The sequence below is a fragment of the Setaria italica genome, chromosome II (assembly GCF_000263155.2).
Source record: "Setaria italica strain Yugu1 chromosome II, Setaria_italica_v2.0, whole genome shotgun sequence".
NCBI lineage: Eukaryota > Viridiplantae > Streptophyta > Magnoliopsida > Poales > Poaceae > Setaria > Setaria italica.
In genome coordinates this window covers 30,241,412-30,248,459 of record NC_028451.1, presented here as the reverse complement: position 1 = coordinate 30,248,459, position 7,048 = coordinate 30,241,412, and positions in this window count along the sequence as shown.

Here is a 7,048-nt window from a genome sequence, read left to right as displayed (position 1 = left end):
TAGGTCGAAGCCGGCCCACCCCGACCGTCGTCCCCTTCCTCTCCTCCGTTCCCGTCCTCCTGCTTCGCCGCTCTGGTGACACCACCACCACCACCACCACGCCCCATCCTCACCACGCCGCTGCCCCAACGCCGGTGCATCCCTCTTCAACCTCCCCCCTTCTTCTTATCTGTGCTCCCATGCCCTTCCTATCCTTCTCCCCCTCTCCTGCCTCACCTTGCCGCGCTGCACCTCGGTGCGCGGTCACCGCGTGTCCTCGCGCGCGACGTCGTGCCGTGGTCGCCACCGCCCAGGTACGTACCCCCTCGCCGTTAGTGCCTTTCCCTCCACCTTGCGCCCGCATTAACTTCAACCCAATCCCCTCCCCTCCCTTCGGTCCCAAGGAAGCCACCCCCTCCGCTCTTCCCTGCCAACACCACCACGCCACCCTGCGCTGCACTGTCGTTCTGCTACGCTGTCATGCGCCACGCTAGTGCTTCCCCCTTCCCTTCCGCCGAGCGCCTGCCCTATCAGTGGCCCTCCCCTTTTCTTCCTTAGCCGTGAAGGCAGCCGACCGGGGGCCTTATCTACCCACCACACTGGCCGTCCTCATCCCGTCACCCGCTCGCCGAGCCACCCTCCCTCTTTCCCCTATAAATACCCCTCTCCCTCTCCACCCAAAGCTCGCAACTCCTCCCCCCTCTCCTCGAGTGGTGACGCGCTAGGCACGTCGAAAGCCGTGCTTTCGCAGGCGCCACTCCGAGGTCAAAAGCTCCAACCTCTGCCCCTCTGTGGCCGCACCCTCTCCGACCCTCCTCTCTCCTCCACGACCCCACAAATGGGTTCGCAAGGTCTCACTCGTCCTGTTGGTGGTCGTTCGGTGGCCGCCGGCGAGCTGGAGCGCCGTTCCGGCGTAACTCCGGTGAGCTGCATGGCGGAGTTGGAGCGGCACAGCCCATCCCCGATGGTGAAACGGTACACGCCGTTTTGTCCCATTTCCCCCGTCAACCCCCTCTCTCCTTTAACCCGCCAGGTGGGCCCGCCGCCCCTCACGCTGTCGGCCCCGTCGTTCGCCCTCCTCCCTCCTTGGTCCGTGCGCTTGGCTCACATGGACCAACTGCACAGTCGCACTCCCGGTCCACGGGTCCACACCACAGTGCCCGTGGCCCCAGCTCCCTTGTGCTAGCACCTTTGAAATTGCTATGTGCACCCAGCTTCGTGCACCCTTTAACCTCATATCAAGCCCTTTAGCGACCTCCAAAAATACCAAAAATATAGATTATTCTAAGTCTACCCATGTACTCCTTTGCCATTGTTCATCCCAAATATACCTTATTCATATTATCCTACCTTTTCTCTAATAGAAAACCTCTTTTTCGCGTACACAAGAATTCGCGTATCACCTGGTTTTCTTCCGGAAATTCCCAGAAAATTCCTAGAAATCCAACCTAGCCATCTAAACCTATTTCCCTGGTCATCTTACTCGAGCTCCGCCCTAGTGGCCGAAGTGAGTTTGTTGAGCAAGCTCTGACCTCGATTTTTCGATCTGCTTGACCTTGCCCAACACCGCCTGACAACTCGTATCTATCGCCTAGCACCGGGCCAGGATGTCTGTTGCACAAGCTCTCTAGCCTCCGTTCCCATCCTACCAAATCTTGCCCGGCTCCACCCGAGTGGTCGAAGAGAGCCCCTCGAGCAAGCTCTCTAGCTACCATTCCACCTGATCTGGCCAACAGACTCTGTAGCCGCATTGACAGATTGTTCATTGTACAAGCTCTCAAGTTCTACTTTTATCCTAGGATAAGGAAGCTTGGCCAGCTCCACCCGTCGTAGGGTTAAGCCCTAGGTGACGAGTACTGTCACACAATTTTCCTTTACCCTAGTCCTTGACTCATCATTTCTATAACTCCATAGTGCCCAATCCCTAGGGTCTATCCAAACTCCTAGTCCATTCCACCACACAGCCGTTATGCTGCCCAAACCAAACTTCGAATATCATCCAAGCATAGCCGTTATGCTGCTCTCCCAAAACCTCAAGTCCCATCCAAACCTAGCTGTTATACTGCCTGACTGAAACTCTAGGTATCTACCAAACCTAACCATAATGCTGCCCGACCTAAATCTCAATTCTCATCCCAACCTAGCCATAGTGCTGACAATCCAAACCTCAAATTATCATCCAAACCCAGCGTTGTGCTGCCCGATCAAAACCCTAGAATTTCCTGAAAATCTAGCCACCTGACCCATTAATTATTTAGAAACATAGTTTTAAATAATTAATGATCCATCACCTGGGAATTTATCCTAAATTATCACGTAATTCCCAAAGTAACCCTCAACCTTCATTTTCCATTTCCCTAGGTATTGGTTGATTTATTGATTGTTATTTTATGCGTTTCTTCCAGTTGGTAGACGACCAGGCTTTGTCCCCGATGTCAAGGATCTAGGAGGGCTCATAGCCAAGAACCCTGGTCGCCCTAGGAAACATTAAGGAGTTTCAATGAAGGCAAGTCCTAACTCCTATCTCATGTTTTATCCTATTGAGTGCGATAGTTAATATTGCCAACCTAATACGGACTGCATTGTTTTCCTTTTAAGAACTACTTCTTTAGAAATACGTGCTTGGTAGATTAACCCTTTTTGCTATCGAAATGCCACATGCCGTATAACCCTAGGAAACTACATTTCCATAAGCCATCCTACATTAGAAATGCTAGGCCAGTCGAGTTATGCCCCAAAAAGGGGAATAAAACACTGGTTGGATCCTCTACGGAGAGGATCTAACAAACTATCATTTTATATAAAATAGAAAGCTTAGGAAGGGTTTTCTCTTTAGGAATGCGTCAGGTAAAAGATGAAATAATAGTAATGACAAACACTAGGGTGTGTTTTGGACTAGGGAGTAAGGGGACGACCTTAGTGGAGGATGCTCTATCCCAGAGCTTACTCTGGTCACATAAGGACCGGTTCATTGGGTAAGTCTTTCCTGTGAAATGTACAACCATATGTGCCAAAAAGGTACAACCTTCGGGAGTGCCTGTTTATTTATTTGAGGCCTTGGTTTGAACCCTGCTAGTTGAACCTAGTTATCCATCCCAAGGGGCCAAGGTGGGCAATGGATATGCTGGAGCAGGACTTTTGCATAGTCCCAGGTCGGGTCAGCACGGGTTGACTGAGAAAGGGTCAGAGACCCTGAGGGTCAGAGGCCCTGTTTAATTTATTTTATGCGCATGTTCCCAGGATGAGATCCAGTAAGTGGATGATAGTGGCCCCTGTTTAGACCTCAGTATATCCGTGGATGGACCTAGGGAATGCTGTCCAGAGATGGACACGTGCGGGTATGGATCTCGTAGGTTAGTACCACCTTTTCATGAGGGTATGGGCTGATCGGACGTAGGGGTGTGCATTCGGGTAATTCTGGAATGGGTCAGGTAATTCGGGTAGTCTAAAATTTGGGTAATAAGAATTGCTACATTATCTACTCTTGAGAAAAGGAAACCCCGAATTTTCGGGCACCTAAAATTTCGGGTTCGGGTTCAGGTTTTTCCTGAATTACCCATTGAACTACTTTCTCTCATCTCTCCTTAACAAGTAACAAATTAATGACGTGGGGACCAAATAATAACTCAAATCAACAGACCATAGATCAAACAAAATGATGAATTAGTGCATAAAATAAACAAGCAATCCAATTTGCTAGCTTCTTTTTGATGTGAAGGTGGAGATCAATGCAGCTGCACTACCGGTATGAAGAAATTTTGGGTAATTCGGGAATTCAGGTACCGAAGCTCAATACCTGAATTCCCTGAATTAAATTTGGGTTTCGCAACATTGTACCCAAAATACTGATCGGGTATATTGGGTTCGGGTAATTCAGGATCAGGTTTGGGTAATTCGGGTTCGGGTTTGGGAAATTTTGCCCAACCCTAATCGGACTTATGGGGAAGTGTACACCTCTGCGCAGAGTATAACCTATCCGGGTAGCCGAGGCTTACGATCACGAGCCCACTAAATCAAAGCCCCCGTGATTACCCTAAAACTCTTTGGAAAAGCGATTAGTGTTTGGAAATACTGGAGGAAGGTCGATGGACTGGAATCCAAAATAAAACTTGGGGACTGGTAGGGGATGTAGTTTTCCCCTCTAGGACCACAACTCTCATCTTATAAAATAATAGTAACCTTCTTAGAGAGTCTTTACAAAACTCATCTTATAAATCCACTTTGCACATGTGAGATTCTTTAGGCTTAGGATTATACCTGTTAACCTCTTTCCTTGTCCATATCCTAAAATGCATATAATTACTTAGTAGATGTTTGGACTTGCTAAGTACCAATCATAAGTGTACTCAGCTTTACTTTCATCATACAGGAATAGGTCTTCGGCTGTTTCAACTATCTTGTTAGTGGAAGGGTGCTTGCGCTTCTCTTCGCTGCGTTAAGGTGAAAACCTTTTCTTATTAAATTATACATCTTTTTATTGCTTAAAATACTGAACTGTGATGATGATTGTATTAGCCTTCTGATCCAGGGACTAATACAGGTGATCAGCGGGACTCCCGGAGGGAGGTTCCCACAGGGATGGCATTAGAGCAATAAATAAATTTAGGGAACCATATAAGCTACTACTAAACCCCAGGAAACCTGAAACCTTCTATTCTTTTCATATTTTTCAAAATTTTCAAAAAATACTCCTCTCGTCCCCTTACATTCCCTGTATCTCATGCTTAACTCCTATTATATTACTTTGGCAGATATGGATCATGAGAATGAAGTTTGAGGAATGATCCGCAATATGGAGAATTATGAAGAGAAAGTTCAGCTGAAAAGATGAAATTACCAGAGTAATGAAACAAAACCATAACGATATTAGATATTTTGAAAAATATAAGCCTAAGACCCTCTAGTGTCATATTTTTGATTGAATAATATTTGGTTATACATAGTTAATAGACCCCTCCCATATAATAACTATAGGATTGCTTGATAGTTAATTGTAAAATTATGTGGATAAGGCTCTCTTTTTCGGAAAACTTAAGGATTTCTTTTAGCTCTTACCAAACTAAACCTACCTATCAAATTAAAATAAAAATCCAGAAATGAAGAAAATTTCTGGAAAATAACCATAAAAGTTCTATATGGAATACTGGTTTGAATCCCCATGGAGTAGATCCCGAAGTAAATAGAATCTTAAACTTGGAAAGTCATGAACATTGATTAAAGTAGGCCCATAACCCACAGGTCCCAGGAATGATACAGAAAATCACAGGAATGATATTGGACAAGCCTATATCCCTAATGTGATAAGATTTGAAATCCTAGATGAATTTTAATGGAAAATATAATGGAATACTCTTAAAGTCAAGGAAACAAAGAAGAAAAGATAAAAGAGTATCCATTAAAGATAAAATAGGAAATCCTGGCCCTTAGACCCTGTAACTCCTAGATTAGTAGAAACTTCGGAACCATTCGAGGAAAGAGTAGGAATTAGAATGTCCCTAGAAGAAATAAAGAAACCCTTAGCCTAAAACCATAAGATGAAATTTTACTAGTAAATACCATAGTAAAAAATTAAAAATAGAGAGGCATGGTAGAAAATACTATAAATCACCAAGAAATCACCACACCAAATCTTCTCAAAGCAAAGATAACCCTAAAGCACCTTAAGTAGGGTAGTACCCCGTAAAGAAAATTACTAAAAAGATATAGGAATAAATCCTAAAAGATATAGGATCAAACACTCGAAAAGAGATATACTAGCAAATATGAATAAAACTAACCCATATAGAAAACCCTCGAAAGAATAAAAGCCACATATAGGAAACCAAGTGTCAACCCAAAAACCTGTAAGGCCATTAAAGGACCCAATATAAGTAATAAAAAGCATTAGAAATAATAATAAGGTAAAATGAGGTTAAAAATATACATGCATATATGCCGCCATAAAATAACAATGAAATAAAAAAGAAAACCAATGTAGGTACACAAATAAGGATAACTAAAACTTTAAGGTTATGAACCTAGAAGAGATACAATAATTATGAATGAAATTGTAATAGGAACAAGTTAATCCAAATTTAGAATAAGGTAGAATAAAAATACAAATAAAAATGACCATAATAAACCATGAAAACAAGATATACCTTCGGAAAATAAAACCCAAAAATTCAAGGAAGTAAAATTAATCTTAAATATAATTCCTACAAATAGAGATAAACTAGGAAGCAATAATAATAACAAATAACCCATCTAGGATAAAATGGGGAAAGTTAAAAAAACTTGAAGAACTTAAGGACAAAAAAATAACGAAAAATGCAACCCTTAGAAGTAAAGAAGACAAGAATACAAGGGGTAGTAAAATAGTGATAATAATAATGAACCTGTGAAAACCCAAGGAATAACTAACAACCCAACCTATAGGCTAGTAAAACCCAGAGATTGACCAAAGAAGAAATCTAGGGTAGGACTAATGTTAGAGGAGAAGTGACCAAGTAAGGACCAAATCATCGGGATACATAAATTTCTCAATGAAAAAGGAATAACCCAACCCCAACCATTAGGGACCAAAACCAACCCTAGATGAGAAATCACCTTAGAACCTAGCCGAACATCGAGACATGCCAATTTCTCGATGAAGGAGTAGTCACCTAATCACACTCCCAACCATTAAGGAATGGCAACCCAAGTTCACACGAAATACTAAGAGACATCACATGAACACCCAAGCAGAAGGATTCAGTAAAGAAAGTAGAAGCTTGGAAAAAGGATTATGGCCACTCATGTACCATTTGGAAAAGGGCATTGGATTTCTAATTGCTTAGAAAAATCATCATACCAAGTTTATGATGAGAAGTGGTTACCCAAGTTCATGACCTTAGATAACTTACCCTCAACCCAGTACCCGAGGAGACACATCAGACCATAGGAACCCCTTTAGAAACCAAACTCGGAAGATAAAAGAAGATCCATTAGAAATACAGTAAGAAACTTAACTTCCAGACACCATAAAACTTGGGGACTAGTAGGGGAGTAGTTTTCCCCCTCCAGGACCACAACTCTAGGACGGGCGGGT